The sequence below is a fragment of the Ovis canadensis genome, chromosome 22, assembly GCF_042477335.2.
Source record: "Ovis canadensis isolate MfBH-ARS-UI-01 breed Bighorn chromosome 22, ARS-UI_OviCan_v2, whole genome shotgun sequence".
NCBI classification, from domain to species: domain Eukaryota; kingdom Metazoa; phylum Chordata; class Mammalia; order Artiodactyla; family Bovidae; genus Ovis; species Ovis canadensis.
In genome coordinates this window covers 43,153,126-43,174,574 of record NC_091266.1, presented here as the reverse complement: position 1 = coordinate 43,174,574, position 21,449 = coordinate 43,153,126, and the positions used below count along the sequence as shown (strand labels likewise).

General features: G+C 40.3%; 1 protein-coding gene and 1 long non-coding RNA gene across 5 annotated transcripts in view; one reads left to right on the top strand and one right to left on the bottom strand.

Annotated features, from left to right (window-relative positions):
* Positions 1-3,273, bottom strand: part of LOC138427592 (uncharacterized) — a 35,840-nt gene extending 32,567 nt beyond the window's left edge. The window contains exon 1 of the long non-coding RNA XR_011252077.1: positions 1,862-3,273. This is a non-coding gene — a long non-coding RNA (uncharacterized lncRNA). The remainder of the gene's footprint in view (positions 1-1,861) is intronic.
* SORCS1 (sortilin related VPS10 domain containing receptor 1) overlaps positions 1-21,449 on the top strand; it is a 578,836-nt gene that overhangs the window by 38,994 nt on the left and 518,393 nt on the right. The gene's annotated exons all lie outside the window — the stretch shown is intronic.

Here is a 21,449-nt window from a genome sequence, read left to right as displayed (position 1 = left end):
AGAGCATGTTCACTAGACATAGTGGCATCATATAGAAGTAAAACCCAGGAAACCTTACCAGGTACTGGGATAGTAATAGGTAAAGGTCAGGGAGAGAACTAGTGTTATCCAACAGCTTGGATCATCATTATGAAGCAGGGAGAGGACTAGGGAAATATTGTACTCCATCTCCAAGTTAAAGGGATATTAGAATTCAAGAAGTTCCAGGTAGGAACAGGTGTCCTTAAAAAAATAGTGTTGGCGCTGATTAAGCAACACCCTGTGTGATGGGAGTGGGCAATGCTGTGGATGGTGAGGGTTTTTGTATGTTTGCTTGTTTGTCTTTGTAAACATATCACATGGATCTCTTCCTTAGATTTATTCCTCACAAGATCTTCTTCTTACTTGCATTTTACAGAAGAGAAAACTGAGGTTCCATGAGGCTCAGAAACTTGTTTAGAGCCAAACAGCTGGTCCATGGGAGAGATGGAATCAAACACTTGTAGGCCTGATGATTCCAAGATCTTAACTATAAAGCCCATTTGGCCTTTCCTCCTTGTCCATGCCAGTGAAAGTTCACTCTTGCATTTTGTAGGCTTCCCTAATTGTGAAAGGAGAATGGAACCTACTGTCAATCCTGCATTCTTTTCTCCCAAAGGACACTTCGGTCTCTGGTTGCTTTTGTGTAAATCCTGTCTCATATAGGGCATGATTTAGGTTAAATTTATATTTACCTGGAAGAAGGGATTAACACTCTGGAGCACAAAAATAGTGCTCCATTAATGTAATTATGTTGAGATCATAGCTCCTTGCCTAAAGAGATTTGTAGGAACTTATTCTTATCTTGGGGCTTCCCTGATGGCTCAGTGGTAAAGAACCTGCCTGCCAATGCAGGAGACGTGGGTTTGATCTGTGGGTTTGGAAGACCCCCTGGAGAAGGAAATGGCAACCCAATCTAGTATTCTTGCCAGAGGAGCCTGGTGGGCTACAGTCCATGGAATCATGAAAGAGTTGGACATGACTTAGCCACTAAAGCAACAATGCTTATCTTGGAGAACTTATAATCTAGTAGAAGCTTCGGAAGGAAAAGAAAGTAATGTGTGTTGAGAATCTTTTGAGTTCCAGTCGTTTTGACTGTTTTGCATAACTATTTTTATTCAGTCCTTGAAATAGGAAAGACACTATTAACGTCCCTATTTTACAGTGAGACAAGTTTCCAAGATGATACATTATTGACCAAAGATTATAGCTAGTAAGTGAGAGGCAAGATTTAAACCCATATGTGCCTGACTCCAAAACTGGTCTTTGTTGTCATATTCACCCAACTGCCTACTGTATAAGACAGAGTGCCACCGATTCAGAAATTGTAATGGGTCCTACCAGAATGTGAGCATGAGGGGGGGTGTGTGCTCCATACAGAAAGAAAGTATATGTGAGGTGACACAGAGTCAGAAAGGATAGAGTGTGTACAGAAGACGTGATTAGAGCTTGCTCTGTTTTTTAAGTTCCTCCACTATCTTCTGGAAAATGTTTCCATCTTCCTACTATCTTGAAAATTAATCAGACAGTAGCCAAGATTATGCCATGTGGGAAAGATACACAAAAAGGATGTAGGAAAACATAAGAAAATGAACGAAAAGAAATGCCAGTTACATTGGAAGCCCTACAAACAACAGGTCTCCTGAGAAAATCAAAGTAATGGTGGAGTCAAACGAAGGTGGAGTCAAGCAGACATATCCTGGAGAATTAGAATTCAAGGCATGGCATGGAAAGCAAAGAGAGCTGTAGGTAAGTGAAAATGCATTTATTGGTTCAAGCAATGTAACAAAACGAAATGTCCTAAATGGCAACATAAAATCCTGGACCAGTTCATTTCTCTTACCTGGCAAGATCGGGCTCATTATCAGCAAGCTTCCTTGAAGAGCCAATGTACCATGGGCATTTTTTGCAGTTACTCATCTTCTCTGAATAATCAGCCTGTCATGAACAGGATTGAAGTTGGCATCTCATTTGCTGCTGAAGTCACCAAAGATCTGTAAATCATGTTAACCACCGCTGGGCTCAAAGAAGCAGGTGGAGGGTGTGGGGAAGGCTACTTGCCCATGGCGCTAAGTTGTACACTCTTCCCTTGCTGTTGCTATTTATGGTAAGTGGCCTGCTTACAAGTATTCTCCTGATTTGCTCATTAGTTCCTAACAAATCTTTTAGAGTCTTTTTTCTGTCATGAATAGACTGTGTCTCTTCTGCTTGGAATTGATTCATTAATACAATTATGTTGAGGTCACAGATCCTCCCTCATAACTGGGATACAGGGAAATGCCCACAATTAAAGGAGATAAAATCCACATCCATCAAAAGAAGTGCTCTGGCAGGGAGCAGAACTCTTGTGTCCCCTCTCCTTGGCATTTCATAATGAGCCTAGACACATGGAGACAGACTCTCTGCAGACAAGCAGGGAGAGGGTCCTAAGGAAAATTTCTGACTTCATTCCGGTCACTGAGGGTGGTTTAAGTCAAATGACTAGAATGCAGGAAATAATGGGGGTTCTTCTCTTAATGGTCAATGGGAGGTTAAATTTTTTTGTTTCTCATTAAGTTTTTATTTCAGTCTAGATTCCAGGAATTATAATGAATTAGATACTTGTCTAAGATTTTTCCTGTGAACTGCAGTATTCTAAGTGGTACAGGAATGCTGTCAAAGATGCTGACCATATGTCCTTAAAGTCCTTAGAGTTTGTCTGGGCTGACAATCGAAATATTTTATTTAATTGCAGTTTTAAAATTTAGGAGAAGGCATTAGAGAGAGATTTGTTGTTTGTTTGTTTGTTTGTTTTAGAAAGGGTGAAGTAATTGTCTGCTTCCTTGGAGGAGGTCAGGCTCAAAGTGAGCTAAAAGTGAAAGGGGATATTGTGACAAAGACATATACCAGAAGGAAAGAAAAGGGACGAGTAGGTCAAAGAAGAGATAATAAAGTCAAGCAGAGATAAATGTGACCTTAAATAGCTATTTAATCACATTGAATCATGTTTAATCATGTATTATAGACAGTTACCGACATGTTAGTTTATTGGCAAATCACCTTAGGGACAGAGGAAGGAAGAGCATTCCAATTTAGAAGCATTGGTAGCATTTCTTCTGGGACCCGAAGCATTTCCCATAATGATGGTTTAATACAATCTTGGTCAATTACCTTTCTGTGAGCACTGGGGATGTGTGCCACCTTGCTAGAAATGTTAAAATCCCATTAAACTTCAGTTATTAGTAGCAGAAAGGAAAAAAAAAAAAAAAAAAAAGAAAGAAACCTGAGTGATTCAATTAAGACACAAGCGGCCAGATGTCTGTGGCACTGAATGAATTTTCCTGTTATGACCAAGAAATACTGATTTTCAAGCTGGCTATTTTCCCCCTTATTCACTGTTATCATTGGCTTTCCAGCCTTCTAATGCTGCCCTAGTTGCCAGATTTTCAGAGATTCAGCCCATGTCCAAACACGCTAATCAACTTCTGTATACAAAGATGATACAGCCACCACCAGGAAGACTGCTGAGCCATGACTAAGTATTCACACTCCCTCCCTTCCTTTGTTTCGAGAGTATAGATGAGGTGATATTGCTGGGGTTTGAAATACTGCTTCTTGGGGTCAAGAAGTTGGATCAGACTACATGACTTATGTGTAAGATGTATTTGTGTGTAGCTCACTAGCAATTTCCTAGAAATGAATATCCTCATGCAGAAAAAGCCACACAATGCAGGTTTGTTAAGGAAAGGAGTAAATCACCTCCAAAGGAGGCTCTTAGGTCCAGCTTTGCTGATACTCGGTGGTGGGTGAAGTGCTTAATTCTTGAGCACACCTGTTGTTGTTGTTCTATAAATTGAGGAGTGAAATCTGTGTGATTTCCAGGGATTCTTCTAGCAACCATGTTATATAATTTTGTGAAAGCATTCTACAAACACCAGGAAAGGCCAATACAAACCAATCAACAAACAAAAAGTACCCCCAAATCCTCGGATCTGCATATTAGATATCAGTGGATTTTCCCATAAGGTTAATTTTTACATTGACTCTTGTGTCCTTCTGTGTGCGTGGCGGGGGGCGGGGGGGGGGGGTCGGGGAGTGGGGTCCCTTAACTATTAATCCTGGAGGAGATCTAGCTGATTTTAATCATGTTGTGGTACTCAACGGCATTGTGTGAATGGATTTATTTTGGTTTGTCATTAATTTATAATTGATTAGTATTGCATTGGTAATATAAAATCAGGCTGATCTAGCAAGCTTGAATGAAGCCATTTCTCGTCTCTGTTATTAATAAGTAGGATCCGGAGAGGCAGGCTCTTCTGGGCTGATTTGCTAAGGAAGCCCCTCTAGTGAGGATAGTCACAGATTGGTGGGATGCTTCAAGTTCATCCCAACTTCCCAATGGCACAGCCAAAACAATTTTCATGTTGAACCTGCCAAATATCACTATCATCCTTTTAAATTTTGGGCTGAACAAATGAGCAAAGCTTCTAAGCCTTTCTGGAAAACAAAAAAAGAAAAGGGGCATTTTCGTTTTGAGAAAGCTTGGAGGAGTAGGCATTGAGTATTCAGCTCTCAACAACTGCATCTTGCTGACCAAAAGGCTGACGGTTCCCTTGATCAAGTGGGAGAAATTATGTATGCCTTGTGAGTTTTGATAAGAGAAAATTATACATTTCATACAGAGCCTGGCCAGTTATTTACCAGGTTTGGATGTTTTTGTTTTTTTGGTGTTTTTTTTGGTACTATACCAGTGCTCAGATCAAACAGACTACCAATTCCCAGGAAAAAGTAGACAGAGAGGAGGTTCCACTATTCATGTTGTATTTACCTTCTTTTTCAGCTTTCTGCGATCAGTTATGAACACTTTGGAGCTAGCTCCAAATTACCCATTTGAGAAACCTAAATTTCAAATCTGATCAGGGTTGATTCTTTTTTACATCAGCTCTCTGACAGGTTTCCCATGACATACCTGATCCTAACACTGCAATCAGGCTTGCTGAGAGAGTATGACTTAAATATATTTAGTAGAGACTTGTTTCCACTGCTGTGGTCAAAATTGGGAGCTCGAGCATTGCATCATGCCATGCTATTGAGGCCACCTGCTCACGTCTCTTTTTTTTTTTTTTGAGGCTCAACAAAAAATATCTTCATGTCCCAGATAATCATGATGGTGTGATCACTCACCTAGAGCCAGACATCCTGGAATGTGCCTTAGGAAGCATCACTACAAACAAAGTTAGTGGAAGTGATGGAATCCCAGTTGAACTATTTCAAATCCTAAAAGATAATGCTGTGAAAGGGCTGCACTCAATATGCCAGCAAATTTGGAAAACTCAGCCGTGGCAACAGGACTGGAAAAGGTCAGATTTCATTCCAATCCCAAAGAAAGGCAATGCCAAAGAATGCTCAAACTACAGCACAATTGCACTCATCTCACATGCTAGTAAAGTAATGCTCCAAATTCTCCAAGCCAGCCTTCAGCAATGCGTGAACTGTGAACTTCCAGATGTTCAAACTCGTTTTAGAAAAGGCAGAAGAACTAGAGATGAAATTGCCAACATCCACTGGATCATTGAAAAAGCATGAGCGTTCCAGAAAAACATCTACTTCTGCTTTATTGACTATGCCAAAGCTTTTGACTGTGTGAATCACAATAAACTGGAAAGTCCTGAAAGATATGGGAATACCAAACCACCTGACCTTCCTCCTGAGAAATCTGTATGTAGGTCAGGAAGCAACAGTTAGAACTGGACCTGGAACAGCAGACTGGTTCCAAATAGGAAAAGGAGTATGTCAAGGCTGTATATTGTCACTCTGCTTATTTAACTTATATGCAGAGTACATCATGAGAGACACTGGATTGGATGAAGCACAAGCTGGAATCCAGATTGCTGGGAGAAATATCAATAACTTCAGGTATGCAGATGATACCACCCTTATGGCAGAAAGCAAAGAAGAACTAAAGAGTCTCTTGATGACAGTGAAAGAGGATAGTGAAAATGTTGGCTTAAAGCTCAACATTCAGAAAACTAAGATCATGGCATCTGGTCCTGTCACTTCATATCAAATAGATGGGGAAACATTGGAAACAGTGGCTGACTTTATTTTCAGTTCAGTTCAGTCTCTCAGTCATGTCCAATTCTTTGCAACCCCATGAATCGCAGCACGCCAGGCCTCCCTGTCCATCACCAACTCCCGGAGTTCACTCAGATTCACGGCCATTGAGTCAGTGATGCCAGCCAGCCATCTCATCCTCTATTGTCCCCTTCTCCTCCTGCCCCCAATCCCTCCCAGCATCAAAGTCTTTTCCAATGAGTCAACTCTTTGCATGAGGTGGCTAAAGTACTGGAGTTTCAGCTTCAGCATCATTCCTTCCAAAGAAATCCCAGGACTGATCTCCTTCAGAATGGACTGGTTGGATCTCCTTGCAGTCCAAGGGACTCTCAAGAGTCTTTTCCAACACCACAATACTAACACATATATATGGAATTTAGGAAGATGGCAATGACGACCCTGTATGCAAGACAGGAAAAAGACACAGATGTGTATAACGGACTTTTGGACTCAGAGGGAGAGGGAGAAGATGGGATGATTTGGGAGAATGGCACTCTAACATGTATACTATCATATAAGAATTGAATCGCCAGTCTATGTCTGACGCAGGATACAGCATGCTTGGGGCTGGTGCATGGGGATGACCCAGAGAGATGTTATGGGGAGGGAGGTGGGAGGGGGGTTCATGTTTGGGAACGCATGTAAGAATTAAAGATTTTAAAATTTAAAAAATAAAAAACTATTAAAAAAAAAAAGCATCAATTCTTCAGCGCTCAGCCTTCTTCACAGTCCAACACTCACATCCATACATGACTACTGGAAAAACCATAGCCTTGACTAGACAGACCTTAGTCGGCAAAGTAATGTCTCTGCTTTTGAACATGCTATTTAGGTTGGTCATAACTTTTCTTCCAAGGAGTAAGCGTCTTTTAATTTCATGGCTGCAGTCACCATCTGCAGTGATTTTGGAGCCCCCAAAAATAAAGTCTGACACTGTTTACACTATTTCCCCATCTATTTCCCATGACTTTATTTTGGGGGGCTCCAAAATCATGGCAGATGGTGATTGCAGCCATGAAATTAAAAGATGCTTACTCCTTGGAAGGAAAGTTATGACCAACCTAGATAGCATATTAAAAAGCAGACATTACTTTGTCAACAAAAGTCCATCTAGTTAGGGCTATGGTTTTCCAGTAGTCATGTATGGATGTGAGAGTTGGACTATAACGAAAGTTGAGTGCCAAAGAATTGATGCTTTTCAACTGTGGTGTTGGAGACAACTCTTAAGAGTCCCTTGGACTGCAAGGAGATCCAACCAGTCTATCCTAAAGGAGGTCAGTCCTGGGTGTTGTTTGGAAGGCCTGATGTTGAAGCTGAAACTCCAATACTTTGGCCACCTGATGCGAAGAGCTGATTCATTGGAAAAGACCGTGATGCTGGGGAAGATTGAGAGCAGGAGGAGAAGGGGATGGCAGGGGATGATGTGGTTGGATGGCATCACTGACGCAATGGACATGAGTTTGAGTAAACTCTAGGAGTTGGTGATGGACAGGGAGGCCTGGCATGCTGCAGTTCATGGGGTCGCAAAGAGTTGGACATGACTGAGCAACTGAGCTGAACTGAGCTGAAGCTCAACCAGAACAATGATAGTGCGTTCTATAAGGACGCAAACAGTAAAGCATGGTGCAAAGGAGTTTTCATACATTTTATTATTTAATCCTCCTTCTAATCTCTATGGATAGATTTTAGCTTTGTCTCTATTTTGCAGACAAGAAAACTGAGGCTTAGAAAAGGCAATGTGTTCAAGTCATCTAGTTAATAAATGGTAAAGCAAAGATTTTAACCCATTTTTTGCTGTCTCCAGGGCCCCTATTTAAACACTAAGCTGTATCCTGTAGTATAAGAAGGAGGTCAAAGATTAACTTTGAGTTAAATTAAACATTAAAAAAATATCCAGTTAAAATATCATCTTCAACACTGGACCAGAGTCTTTTTATAATCTTGACACTGATTTGTGGTGAATTATGTTTATTGAGTATATCTCATGTGCTGGATTCTGGGCTAATATGGGGGATATATAAGTGAGTTTAAACTCATTTCATGTTTGTTGGGTTCGAAGTCTTCTGCCTTTTCACTTTCCATGTATTCACTTCAAGTTTCTCTAGTTGAACTACTTTCAAGAATTAACATTCACGTAGAGCTAGTCCATTTTAGTTTCTGTGTTCCTATTTCTTGAATGGTACAGTTAGGACTTCCCTGGTAGGTCAGTGGTAAAGAATCCACCTGCCGATGCAGAAGACCTGAGTTTGATCCCTGATTCAGGAAGATCCCCTGAAGAAGGAAATGGCAACCTGCTCCAATATTCTTGCCTGGAAAATCCTATGGACAGAGAAATCTGGTGGGCTACAGTCCCTGGGGTAGCGAAGAGTCAGGTATGACCGAGCAACTAAAAAGCAACAGTGGTTATCTGGCATATTGCTTCACTACCATACACATATTATTTCATCTATTTTAAGCATTCAGCATTGTGTGGGGGCAAACCTGTAAATGCAATGACCAATGATTTCATTTTATAGTGGGAAGATGCAGCTAGGTTTAGAATCCTTTACCATGCACTCACTTCCAAGGTGGGAATTACCTTGGTTCTGTAAACACTTTGGACCTCATTCAGTTCGCTGCTTGTTGTTTTTTGTTTGAGTTTGTTTGTTTGGCAATTTGTCTCTGCCCTATAATTTTTAGAAGTCAGAAGAAATTGAAAAAGAGAGGGGGGAAGCATTGTGGATGTTAAGGAATGTATTTTTTCATCTTGAATGTGAGTGAAATCATCACTGGGAAAGCAGTGACAATGAGCATAAGGGGCTTGTTGAAATGACTGAAATCGTCTCTGCATCTCTAACTATGTCTAAAATGACATCAACAACGCTGAGGATTTGCTTATCATTATGCCGACTTGGGTTTTCTTTCCTGTTCCTCTTCGTGCCCAATTCATAGCTTATCTCTAGCTGCAGAACTCAGGCTGTTAAGAAAAGTGCTAAATTGGTGCTTCAGTTTAGACCATGAAACAAAAAAATTCTCCTGTTTTTGTTTTTACTTCGTAAAGAGATGATAGCCAGTTTATAATGACACTGAGGTTTCCCTGAAGCTGCCATCGTGCTATTGTGCTGCCAATATCAAAGCTAAAGACAGTGAACTTGAAAACTTTTTTACTCAATAAGTAACTAAATACTGCAGTTCTTCATTTATGAATCATTTAAAGTAGGTGTCTTGTGTTCTTCAGATTCACACACACATGCATGCACCAACACTCACAGTCCTGTTTTTTTGTTTTTTGTTTTAATCTATATTTGAGTAGCTTTTCCCCCACCTTTCCTGGTTTAGTGATCAGAGAGGCAGAACCTTGACGTTAGAGTATAACTCCTGCTATTTTCTGCTCAGCAGTTCTCTTTCTGAATGGAAAAAAAGAAAGAGGAAGGAAATGCAAACAACCTTCTGATGGATTTACTTGAGGAAAAAAAAACAATGGAAGAAATAGCAGGGTTGACAAGGTCAGGAAAGGCAGGCGCTTGGTGTGTTTGGCTTAGGAGTGAGAATAGAGATGGAAATAAGGAAATAATTTGAAAGGATATTTCTTCTTATGAAGTGACCTCTTCATGCCCCCTGAAATGGATGGGACCAGAACCAGGCTTCCTAGCACTCCTCAAGCCTGGTACTAAGTGCAGACCAGCCCATCTACATTCATGGGCATCTAGTTGCTAATGGTTTCCCACGGGGGTGTACCCTATCCACCAGTCAGTTTCTGCATGGAGATAACACTTGCCTTCATTTCTTTTCCTCCTCTTTTGGGTTTTTGTTGTTGTTGTTGTTGTACAGTCAATGCATGAGCAGATAATTGTTGTAAAAGATGAAAACAACATAAAATAGTGGTTTCCTTAGGTCCCTTCTCCCTGTGCCCAAGCCACAGTTCCCTTACCAGAGTGAACCACTATACATCTTTTTCAGATAGTTTCTATTTGTTATGCATAGAGATACATATGCAAGGCAATAAAAATGCATGTTTTTCTTGTTTTTAAAATAACTAGTGTCATGCTGTCTATACTGTTATGCAAATTGTATCTTTTCTCTAAATGATATTTCTTGGGCATTTGCCGTGATGTTACTTAAAGAATACCGTATGATGATTTTAGTATAGAATGGGGCTTAAAATGTGGATAAATCAAACTTAGCCATTTTACTGTTAACGTGTTTAACAGTAAAGTGATAATAGGCACTATCTAGCCTTCTCTGTTGGGTTTTTCTTGAAACAACTCCAAAGCTAGGTGGTGGTGGTGGTGTTCATTCAGCAAGTCCTGTCCAACTTTCTGAGACCCCATGGACTGCAGCATGCCAGGCCTCCCTGTCCATCATCATCTCCTGGAGTTTGCCCAAGTTCATATCCATTGAATTGGTGATGCTATCCAACCATCTCCTCCTCTGCCACCATATTCTCTCTCTGCCTTCAATCTTTCCCAGTATCAGGGTCTTTTCCTGAGTCAGCTCTTTGCATCAGGTGGCCAAAGTATTGGAGCTTCAGCGTCAGTCCTTCCAATGAATATTCAGGGTTGATTTCCATTAGATTGACTGGTTTGATCTCCTTGCTGTCCAAGTGACTCTCAAGAATCTTCTCTAGCACCAATCACTGCCTTGTCGTGGGAAGGGACTTGCGTAACCCAACGAAGCTATGAGCCATGACGTACGTGCAGGGCCACTTAAGACGGATGGGTCATATGGAGAGCTCTGACCACACATGGTTCACTGGAGGAAATTATGGCAAACCACTCTAGTATTCTTGCTGTGAGAACCCCATGAACTGTATAAAAAGCTAGGCAGGATCTTCCCAAATCCACCATCGTATGAATTTTGCACTGGGAAAACCTAATTCGTGGAGAGCAGGGAGAATGCTTATGTTCTTACGGTCAGTTCAGCTCTGGACTCCTGCTGTGCTTAAATCTGTACACTTCTTGGTTCTTCTCAAAATTTCATACATTTTTTGCTTAAGCAAAAATGTCCCTGAGGAGAGCCAGAAAGGAATTGTAGTTTTCTGAGTTCCTGTGGTATGACAGGCACACTTTTTAAAAAATATATAAATTTATTTTTAATTGGAGGCTAATTACTTTAAAATATTATAGTGGTTTTGCCATACATTGACATGGATCTGCCACCGGTGTACATGTGTTCCCCATCCTGAATCCCCCTTCCACCTCCCTCCCCATCCCATTCCTCTGGGTCATCCCAGTGCACCAGCCCTGAGCACCCTGTCTCATGCATCAAACCTGGACTGGCGATCTGTTTCACATATGATAATATACATGTTTCAATGCTATTCTCCCAAATCATCCTACCTTCTCCCTCTCCCACAGAGTCCAAAATACTGAGTCCAATATACATCTGTGTCTCTTTTGCTGTCTCATATACAGGGTTATCGTTACCATTTTTTAGATTCCATATATATGCATTAGTGTACTGTATTGATGTTTTTCTTTCTGGCTTACTTCACTCTGTATAATAGGCTCAAGTTTCATCCACCTCATTAGAACTGATTCTAATGCATTCTTTTTAATGGCTGAGTAATACTCCATTGTGTATATGTACCACAGCTTTCTTATCCATTCATCTGCTGATGGACATCTAGGTTGCTTCCATGTCCTGCCTATTATAAACAGTGCTGCGATGAACATTGGGATACACGTGTCTCTTTCAATTCTGGTTTCCTTGGTGTGTATGCCCAGAAGTGGGATTACTGGGTCATATGGCAGTTCTATTTCCAGTTTTTAAAGTAATCTCCACACTGTTCTCCATAGTGGGTCAGACACACTTATGAATGACATAATGTCATCCTGTGGCAATTCTGAGAAATAAGTGATACCATTCTTAGTTTATAAAGGGAAGGAAGTAACCTGCCTGATATTACATACACTAAGTGGTGCAGTCTAAAATTGAAATACTCTGGCTCCAAAAACATTTGGGATTTCCACTAGGCCATGCTACCTTCTAATTGAACTTCATTTTCAAATGCCTGCTCTTTTGCTCTTTGTGTGCATACGTGCTAAGTTGCTTCAGTCGTGTCTGATTCTTTGTGACCCTACAGATTGTAGCTTACCAGGCTCCTCTGTCCATGGGATTCTCCAGGGAAGAATACTGGAGTGGGTTCCCATGCCCTCCTCCATAGAATCTTCCCAACTCAGGGATCAAATCAGCATCTCTTGTGTCTCCTGAATTGTCAGGCAGGCTTTTTTTTTTTTTTTTTTTACCACTTGTGTCACCTGGGAAACCCCTTTTTCTCTTTCAGTTCAGTCAGTTTAGTCTTTCTGTCGTGTCTGACTCTTTGCAACCCCATGGACTGCAGTACGCCAGGCTTCACTGTCCATTACCAACTCCCGGAGCTTGCTCAAACTCATGTCCTTCGGTGATGCCATCCACCATTTCATCGTCTGTTGTCCCCTTCTCCTGCCTTCAATCTTTCCCAGCATCAGGGTCTTTTCCAGTGAGTCAGTTCTTTGCATCAGGTGGCAAAAGTATTGGAGCTTCAGCTTCAGCATCAGTCTTTCCAATGAATATTCAGGGTTGATTTCCTTCAGGATTGACTGGTTTGAGCTCTTTGCAGTCCAAGGGGATCTCAAGAGTCTTCTCCAACACCACAGTTCAAAAGCATCAGTTCTCTTCATTTCTCCATCCAGACCCTAGCAAAGCAATCACATCCCCATCTTCCTCTGCTTCTCTGCATAGATCAATGTCTGCTACTATTTGTACTTGAGACTTGAAATACAGAACCTAGGGACTTTCTCACTGTGGTCTCCCCTACAAGGAATGTGTGAAAAGGAATGTTCTGTGGAAATTAAAATGGGTTTTCTTGAATGTGGTTAGTCTGCTTACCGCATTTTCAGTTGTAGCAATTTGGTGCCAGTGATGCATGGCTGGTTTAAGCAAGCGTGCTTTGCCTCTCAAGTTAGTCATCCCTGGTTTCATGGAAAGAATCCTCCCTTAGAGAAATAACAGGTGGGAAAGATCTATTAGGTTATTCTGTGCATTATGAGATTGCTTACTGCTATGAATTTGCCAGGTCTTTGCTTTTTCCCTATTCCAAGTGACCCATGTGATGTCTTTCATCTCTTTCTGTAACTAATACCTATTACTGTTGGGATTTGCTTAGTCTAAGTGTCCTCTTATTTTGAATCTGCTAGTATAATCACTCTTACCATCAAAGAATAAAATAATCTAGCACTATACAATCATGTCTCCTAGGCACTTGTCTATAGGCAGATTAATTTTTTTATTAATTTGTTTCATTATTCATGAGTTCATTTATTTGTTCAGCAAATACAAACTAAATGCCTTCTCTGTATATCTCTATAAGAGATACCTTATGACCTGGCAATGGATTTTGTGACGTATAATGGATTTCATGATATGAAATATATGACGTATAATGATGTACGGTAGTTAACATCCAATGCCAACCCTCCAAGAGTTTGGCTTCTCATTATTTCTGTCACTAAATGTACTCACTTGCAAAGGTAATGACAGTATGAAGTGGAATTAATAACAGTGATGTAACATAGGAGATATGTTACAAAGCAGGTCATGACTAAAAGCCTGGTATTTATCCTTGATGGCATGTGTTTTGTGCTCTGAACAGGTAGATATCAGAATGAGCTGGAAGAGGTAATGGGCAGCTTACTAAGTGCATAGCAGGTTTTGGAGGGCTATGATCAGTTTGGGTGTAAATGAACAGTTCCATGCATAAAGACTCTCCAGCCTCCTTCAATTTCTACCACTGCGTTGTCTGATGATCAATACACATATTATTTTGTCTGAAGATTATTTTGACTTAATTTGTTACAGATCTGAGAATTACTGAGCTTTCCTCTTTGGTCAAGGATTAGGGGTTTATTTAATTTTACTGTCTCAACAATAACATAAGACAGTCAAGATACTCTTCATGTTACTAATAAAACAAAAGTCAAGGCCAATCAAGGCAATATAGATTTTTTCAAGGCCTCAGACATAGTAAGGTATTTCTGATTCCAAAGGCCACGCTTTATAATTCCTTAACTAGAGTATGCTAGGAGCCCTTGAAATGCAAATTTTACTTAAACCACATTCCTTCTTTAAAATCAAATGTATACTTCAGCAAAGTGCATGGAATGTACAAAGCAACAAAATTCTATAGATAAGCAATTACAGCACCTCTAATATGTCTTTACTGTATCTGAGTCCATCCTAATAACTTTTATCATTCATCTCTGAACCCTTACTAATTTTTTTTGCACAATTTGGAAAGTGTACTTCAATGTTGGAAATTATACACGATGATATTTTGATATTTTGCCTTCTTTTCTTGCTTCCTTCGCTAGTGGATTTGTTACTTTAGGGATTTGTTTACTACCTTAATTGTGCTGGCTCTATGGTAAGTTAAATTAGGGTATATAGCAGTCAGAATAGATTAGTTGATGCTGCAATAACAAACAACCCCAAATTATCAGAGATTTGAAGCAGGAAAGGTTTGTATCTTATATTTCCAGTGTGAGTTATTTATGGAGGCTCTGCTCTGCATAATTATCACTCCAGGACCCAGGCATTAAAGAGTCCACTCTCTGTAACTTTTCTAATTGTTGACCCTGGAGGAGAGAGCCTATGGAGGATCTCACATTGTAATTAAATGTTCTGATGTGGACGTTATATATGTCACTTCTTGTAATTGCTCATTGTCCAGGTCTAGTCACATGTCCCATTGATGTCCAGAAATAGATGGAACAATGAAGATGATAGAGTACTCAAGATATGGTTATTTCCGCAGGAGAGAACGTGGTTGATATTGCCCCATCCTTAAAAGCTAAAAGAAGTAGAAGTAGACAAGAGCATAAAACCAGAATAGATATAGTGAAAGTGAAGTCGCTCAGTCATGTCCGACTCTTTGCGACCCCATGGACTGTAGCCTATCAGGCTCCTCCATCCATGGGATTTTCCAGGCAAGAGTGCTGGAGTGGATTGCCATTTCCTTCTCCAGGGGATCTTCCCGACCCAGGAATCGAACCCGGGTCTCCCGCATTGCAGGCAGATGCTTTACCGTCTGAGCCACCAGGGAAGCAATGCACCTAGATATCATTTAGTCTGTGCACTCATCCATTGATCTGTTTATCCTTTTATATAAGTTTGTATAAAGTTTCTCACAACCTTCTGGAATAAAGGAGGGATACGTTTTAAATTGGAGGACCTTGGATATTAGGTAAATCAGTAGAGGAAAGTAATAAAGTGCAAGGATAAATCTTTTGTGGCCATGTGCATGTGATGTGATATAGGAGAAGGCAATGGCACCCCACTCCAGTACTCTTGCCTGGAAAATCCCATGGACGGAGGAACCTGGTAGGCTGCAGCCCATGCGGACACGACTGAGCGACTTCTCTTTCACTTTTCACTTTCATGCATTGGAGAAGGAAAAGGCAACCCACTCCAGTGTTCTTGCCTGGAGAGTCCCAGGGACGGGGGAGCCTGGTGGGCTGTCGTCTATGGGGTCACACAGAGTCGGACACGACTGAAGTGACTTAGCAGCAGCAGCGGCATGTGATATAACACTATTTCTTGGATTATTCCCTAAATTCACTGTCAACTTTCTGGTAGCTAAATAATAAAATAATGCTCATGCTTTATAAGATTAGTAATATTTTGATTTAAAAAATCTGCTTAAGAATCTTTATTCCTGGTGCTAAGAGCTGACTGGATTTTTTTCTTCAGAACTCTGCAGAAGCCACTTCCTCAAGAGACACAATATCTTTTTCTTATCATTCAATTCAATATTTAGATGGGTGTCTTATGGAAGAGTGGCACTTCTTTGGGGCTAAATAACTGCAGAATAAATTGGTAGTTCTCAAGTGTGTCTGGTATCTTCTCGTAAAGCTTCTTTGCTGTAAACATCTTTGCCACAAACATTTTTGACACATTTTTTACTGTATAACTAATTGGCTCTAAAGCAGTTTTGCCATAAAAAGATAAAACAACTGATTGGCCGTTTGGTTGGACAGTTTGATTTCAACTGGTTGACTGTTTGGTTTCATTTCTCCATTGATGCAGTATTCCCATTTGTATATTACGTGAATCTGAAAGAGGCTGAGGGACTCAAAGGCTCCGAGTTGAACCACATTTCCTTAGAACTTTAGAATGTTTATCAACAGACATGTAACAGTATGCCAAGAAGAAACAACAGTGCAAAAGGCTTTCACACTGTGATACAAAACTCATTTACAAATATACATTTCAGTGTTTTGAAACTAATACCCCTCTTAATGAAAGAAGACATTTTAGAAAAAAGAAAAAGTGTGATTCCTAGCAAGGAAATGGATCAACAAGCAAAAAGAAAAGTATAAAACACTATAAATGAAAGACTTTGAAGACAAGTGCTTAGATAGGACCCACAAAATAAAATCAGTCATTTGACCAGTGTTGCTGTGAATCTGTGGAGCTTCCCTGGTGACTCAGTGGTAAAGAATCTGCTGCAGTGCAGGAGACCCAGGTTCCATCCCTGGGTCGGGAAGATCTCCTGGAAGAGGACATGGCAACCCACTCCAATACTCTTGCCTGGAGAATTCCATGGACAGAGGAGCCCCGCAGGCTACAGGTTTGCAGAGTCGGACATGACTGAAGTGACCAAGCAGCAGCAGCCACCGCCATGAATCTACACCATTTTAAATGTATTCAAGTATTTGGTGTCTTTTTAATTTTGTTATGAAAAATGAATATCATTGAATGGCCCTCTTTTATTTTTTATTGTTGTATCTTTTATGGCAAAATTACCTTATGGCCAATTAGTTATGTGGCGAAATATTTGCAGTGAAAATGCTGTGGCAGAGATGTTAATAGTAAAGAAGCTTAAGGTAAAAATACGTAGAACATCTATCAGGTCTGTTTTGAGCTCAATAAAAGACATTTAATATTATCTGTTCATTGCATCTTTTCAACAACATATATTGAGCTTGTGATATGCTGGGATGGATTTGAAGAATACCAAGACTAGGTGTGTAACTGGATTAATTGACCTATTGTATGATTATTATTAAAAGGGCGTCTTGTTCTTGTCAAATGAAGAATGGTGGTCCAGCATAAAATTATCCTAAGAGTGAGTCTAAAATTACCCTTAAAGTGACTGTACACAGTAATAAGAGAGAATATTTCACTCACTACAAAGTTAACTGTTAGTATTATTATTATACCTTCAAAAATATACGTTGATAATCCAGAAATAAAATCAGCTTTCTGTCCAGCATTTCCTCTCCTTATTGCTTCTTCTGTATATAGCGTGGGCATACAGGCTGTTCCTGAATGCTCTTCTCTTCTTGATTCTGTCTTCCTCACAACTGAGGTTGTTTTACACTTGCCAGCCTCCTATTTCTTAGATCTGGCCACTGCCTCCTGACCTGCTCTTCCCTGCCATCTACACCCAGAGGTGACTCTTTAAAATGTGAGCCATACCTGTGTATCTGAATGGAACTTTCTTTCCTCCACCACTCAGAGAATTTGGTGAAGGAGGGCTGAGCAAAGGAAAGAATTTTTTCATACTCGTATCAGATAAGGTTAAGGGCTCTTCCAAAATGCCAAATCCTGGGAAGTCTTCCGAATTTCCCTTTTTTGGAGTGGACATCTTTGGTTTGGCCTATGAAACATGCTTTTTTTCTGGGAACATCATGGTGGTGATCTTTACCTTCCCACACTCCCAGTCCATGTGGTTATAGCAGAGCAGATCTCACAATCCAGATCCTGAGAGATACATGACTCGGGTCTGTCACTGAACGTATAGCATCCCCTTGGCAGAAACATTGGCTCAGGAGAAGGAAGGTGACCAAAGCCAGTCTGTCCAAGCCATGGAGACTCACTTTCTAGACTGTTGTTGGAACTTATGGGTAATAGGGAATTTTTTTCAAATTAGGGCAGCTAAACAGGGAAGATATAAATTAAGTATAAGAAGATGGCAATTTGGTGAGGATTTGCTTAAGTATTATCCAACAGTAAGGAGAGCTGAGCTGAGAGGTGTGGAGAGGCTGATTTCTGACAACATCCGAGCACCTGCAGGCAGTCGTACCTGAGGATTCACTCCTTGAACTTCTCAGATCCGTGGACAATGTTCTTCTTTGTTATTTAAGTTAGATAGAGTTGGGTTTCTGCCATTTGTGTCTAAACGTATTCTGACTAACCCTCCCATCCATTGAAGCAGAGGAAAAACCACATCTGCAACACTTTTTCCAAATAGAGCAGTGGATGATAACTCAATGAACAATGAAACGATGGCCTGTTTAGAACTTGAGTTTGCTGTTCCCCTGGCCGTGGCCACAGGTGGTCTGGAGGATTTGGTCTCTGAGTCATGCAGGAAGGCACACAAAGGGGCATTATGGGGCTAATGGATGCCTCTCTGGGAGTCCCTCCTCTGCTTCCTGCTGGAATGTAAAAGCCTACACAATGCAGATGGCATATTTCATTAATACAAACAGAAGTCCAGGCAACAGATGCTTTGGGGACTGAGGGGAAAGGAGATCTCTATATTTCTCCAACAGCAACAATTTGGATGACAAATTTCTCCCACTGAGCATATTGAACCACAAGCAAGGAAACATGTAGTTTTCAAGCCTTAGGCAGTCTATGATATTTAAAAGTAGGAAGATCAAATTTAGTATTTTTGGACAAAGATTACTTATGCAGAGGAAGCCACGGTGGAAAGGAAAGAGCAGGAAAAAGTGAGGTATCTTTGTGAATTTCCCAGGGCTTCAGGTTGGCCACGGCATCTTGTGTTCTGTATCTGTCTAGAGAGCATATATTAATAAACCTTTGTCGGCACCATTCCCTTCACAGTGACAAAAGCCAAGCCAGGCCAATTATTTGCACATCAAGGGTTGGATTAGGATGGCTCCTGTTTCTTAGATCATTTTGTGAGAAATGTAATGCACAGATGATTAATTACAGAGCAGATCCAGGCTTCTTTCTCTTTGTGATCAGGTTAAATCAAAATGCCCAAGTTTAATTTACGAAATGATGTCTAGGCGTAGTGATTAAAGAATTATAACAATTACACAATACTTTGTGCCCATATTCTCCTGAGCTCACTGTGACTTTGGACAGCTTCCCAGGAAGGAGTGTGGAAAAAAAGAATGGTATGGGGACAGAAAGAATAAAATAGGTAGACAGTGTTTTTGCACTATTTGATTCTATTTCCCTGAAGGGGGAGGGAAGATTGATCACAATAATTTGATGGAAGTATTATTTTAATTTTTGTGACTCCTCAAATGCCAGTTTGCTTAATGCCAGGAAAATATTGTGGACAGTGATCACAGGACATCTTTCTGCTCACAAAAAGTAAAGATTACACACATATATGTAGGCGTGTAAGCATCTGCCTCTAATGTGGGAGACCTGGGTTCGACCCCTGGGTCAGGAATATCCTCTGGAGAAAGAAATGGCAACCCACTCTAGTATTCTTGCCTGGAGAATACCATGGATGGAGGAGCCTGGTGGGCTACAATCCACGGGGTCGCAAAGAGTTGGACACAACTGAGCGACTTAACTTTATGTAGGCGTGTATGTGTGCCCTTCTAATTGTGTGTGTACATTTTTAGCCTATTCAATTGTCGGGGTAGAAAAGGCTGAATTAGTCTGAAGAACTATGTGTCTCTGCTAAGTGTCTTCAGTCATATCTGACTCTTTGAGGCCCTAGGGACTGTAGCCTGCCAGGCTCCTCTGTTCATGGGATTCTCCAGGGAAGAAAACTGGAGTGGGTCAACATGCCCTCCTCCAGGTGATAGTGCCAACCCAGGGATCGAACTCACGTCTCTTGTGTCTCCTGAACTGGCACGCACCACCTAGGAAGCCCAAAGAACTGTAATTGATGGCTTTGTCCTTATTTATTTATTTACTCTTTTGCCTATAATAGGTAGATGGTCTGACTCCTCTGGTTTTGCAATGATTTTTCTTTCTTTTTTCTTTCTAGTGCTAAAGTAAAATCTTAAGCAATAACCACTCAGATATAGGAAGCAAAATAAAACACCTTTAACAAATCCATTAGGTTCCCTTTTCATGTGTATCTCAATGGAGTGATAACCATTAAAAGTGTGAGCCATGTAGGAGTCAGTATTACACTGCTGCTAGAAACCAGTCTTCACTGGGTAGGAATTGTTTGTTCTTATTATCCTGGCCTAGATTGCTCACACCTTACATTTTTGATTGATTTCCCTGAATTCAGAGGTCTCCTCAAATCTATCCAGAAAGGTGAGACATGCAGCTTAGTTTACATAAGAAAAGCCACACATTTTCCTCTCTGTACTTAAAATCCTCTCATCATATCCGCAGTGTTTGAATAGTAAAATAAAATAATGAGAAGTACCTAAAATGCAATGATTATTATTAATCATCCATTTATCTGTTCATGCTTTACTTATGGATGCAACAGATACAGATTATATGATGCATTATGTCAGTTCTAGTCATTAGGAGAAAATGGTAACTAAGATAAATATAGTCTCTTATGATCCATAAAGGAAAGTTCTCTTTCTGTTTTGTCTAATCTGTGATGAAAATGTACATTGAGAATCCCATAGCAAGGGGAAAAAGATAGCAAATAGAGTCACTGTAAGTCAAGAACTGCATACTCAAAAATACCAAAGGGACCATGTAGATTACATATATGTACAAACTGGGTCAGCTGAGAATTGATAGGACATGATGAAACTTGTAGGTAACTAGAGAATGTCATGCTTAAAGATGTTCCAGTTTTTATTTTGAAGATTATTGAGTCAACTTTTCCCAAACACACACACACACACATTTAGTCCCTGGAAATCTTGTTTCTGGAAATATGTTATATAACATTCTCAAATTTGAGGCTATTGTTTTCATTCAAGAACATATGTCAAAAAATAAAAAAAAAAGGAACATATGTCTATTGTTCCTCAGCAGAAAGAATTAGTATTTTTTTCCTAGGAAGGGAGACTTTTGAAGTAACATTAAGAATCTTGGCAGATAAACATTTACTCTTAAATGGATACTTTATTATCCTTTCTCCTGACTCCTCTGTAGGAGAGAGATTTAAAAACAATGTCAAGAGAGAATAATCAAGATCCAGCCCACTAACTACCAAGGTTGTGGGTTAGAACTAATGCTGACTCCTGTGGGTAATGTTCAGCTTGAATAACTAAAGAGAAGAACTGTTACCCTACCAACAAGGAAAACTTAAACCAACCCAATCAGGGTGATTTTCAGGCTTTTTTTGAGATTCTCACTAAATGCTGTTTTATTGTGTTCCTGGGCGCAGCAATAGCTTTGACTCTGTCATAAAGCCTGCCTAAGAGACTATTGACTTACTTATTATTACAGTTTACAAAATGCAC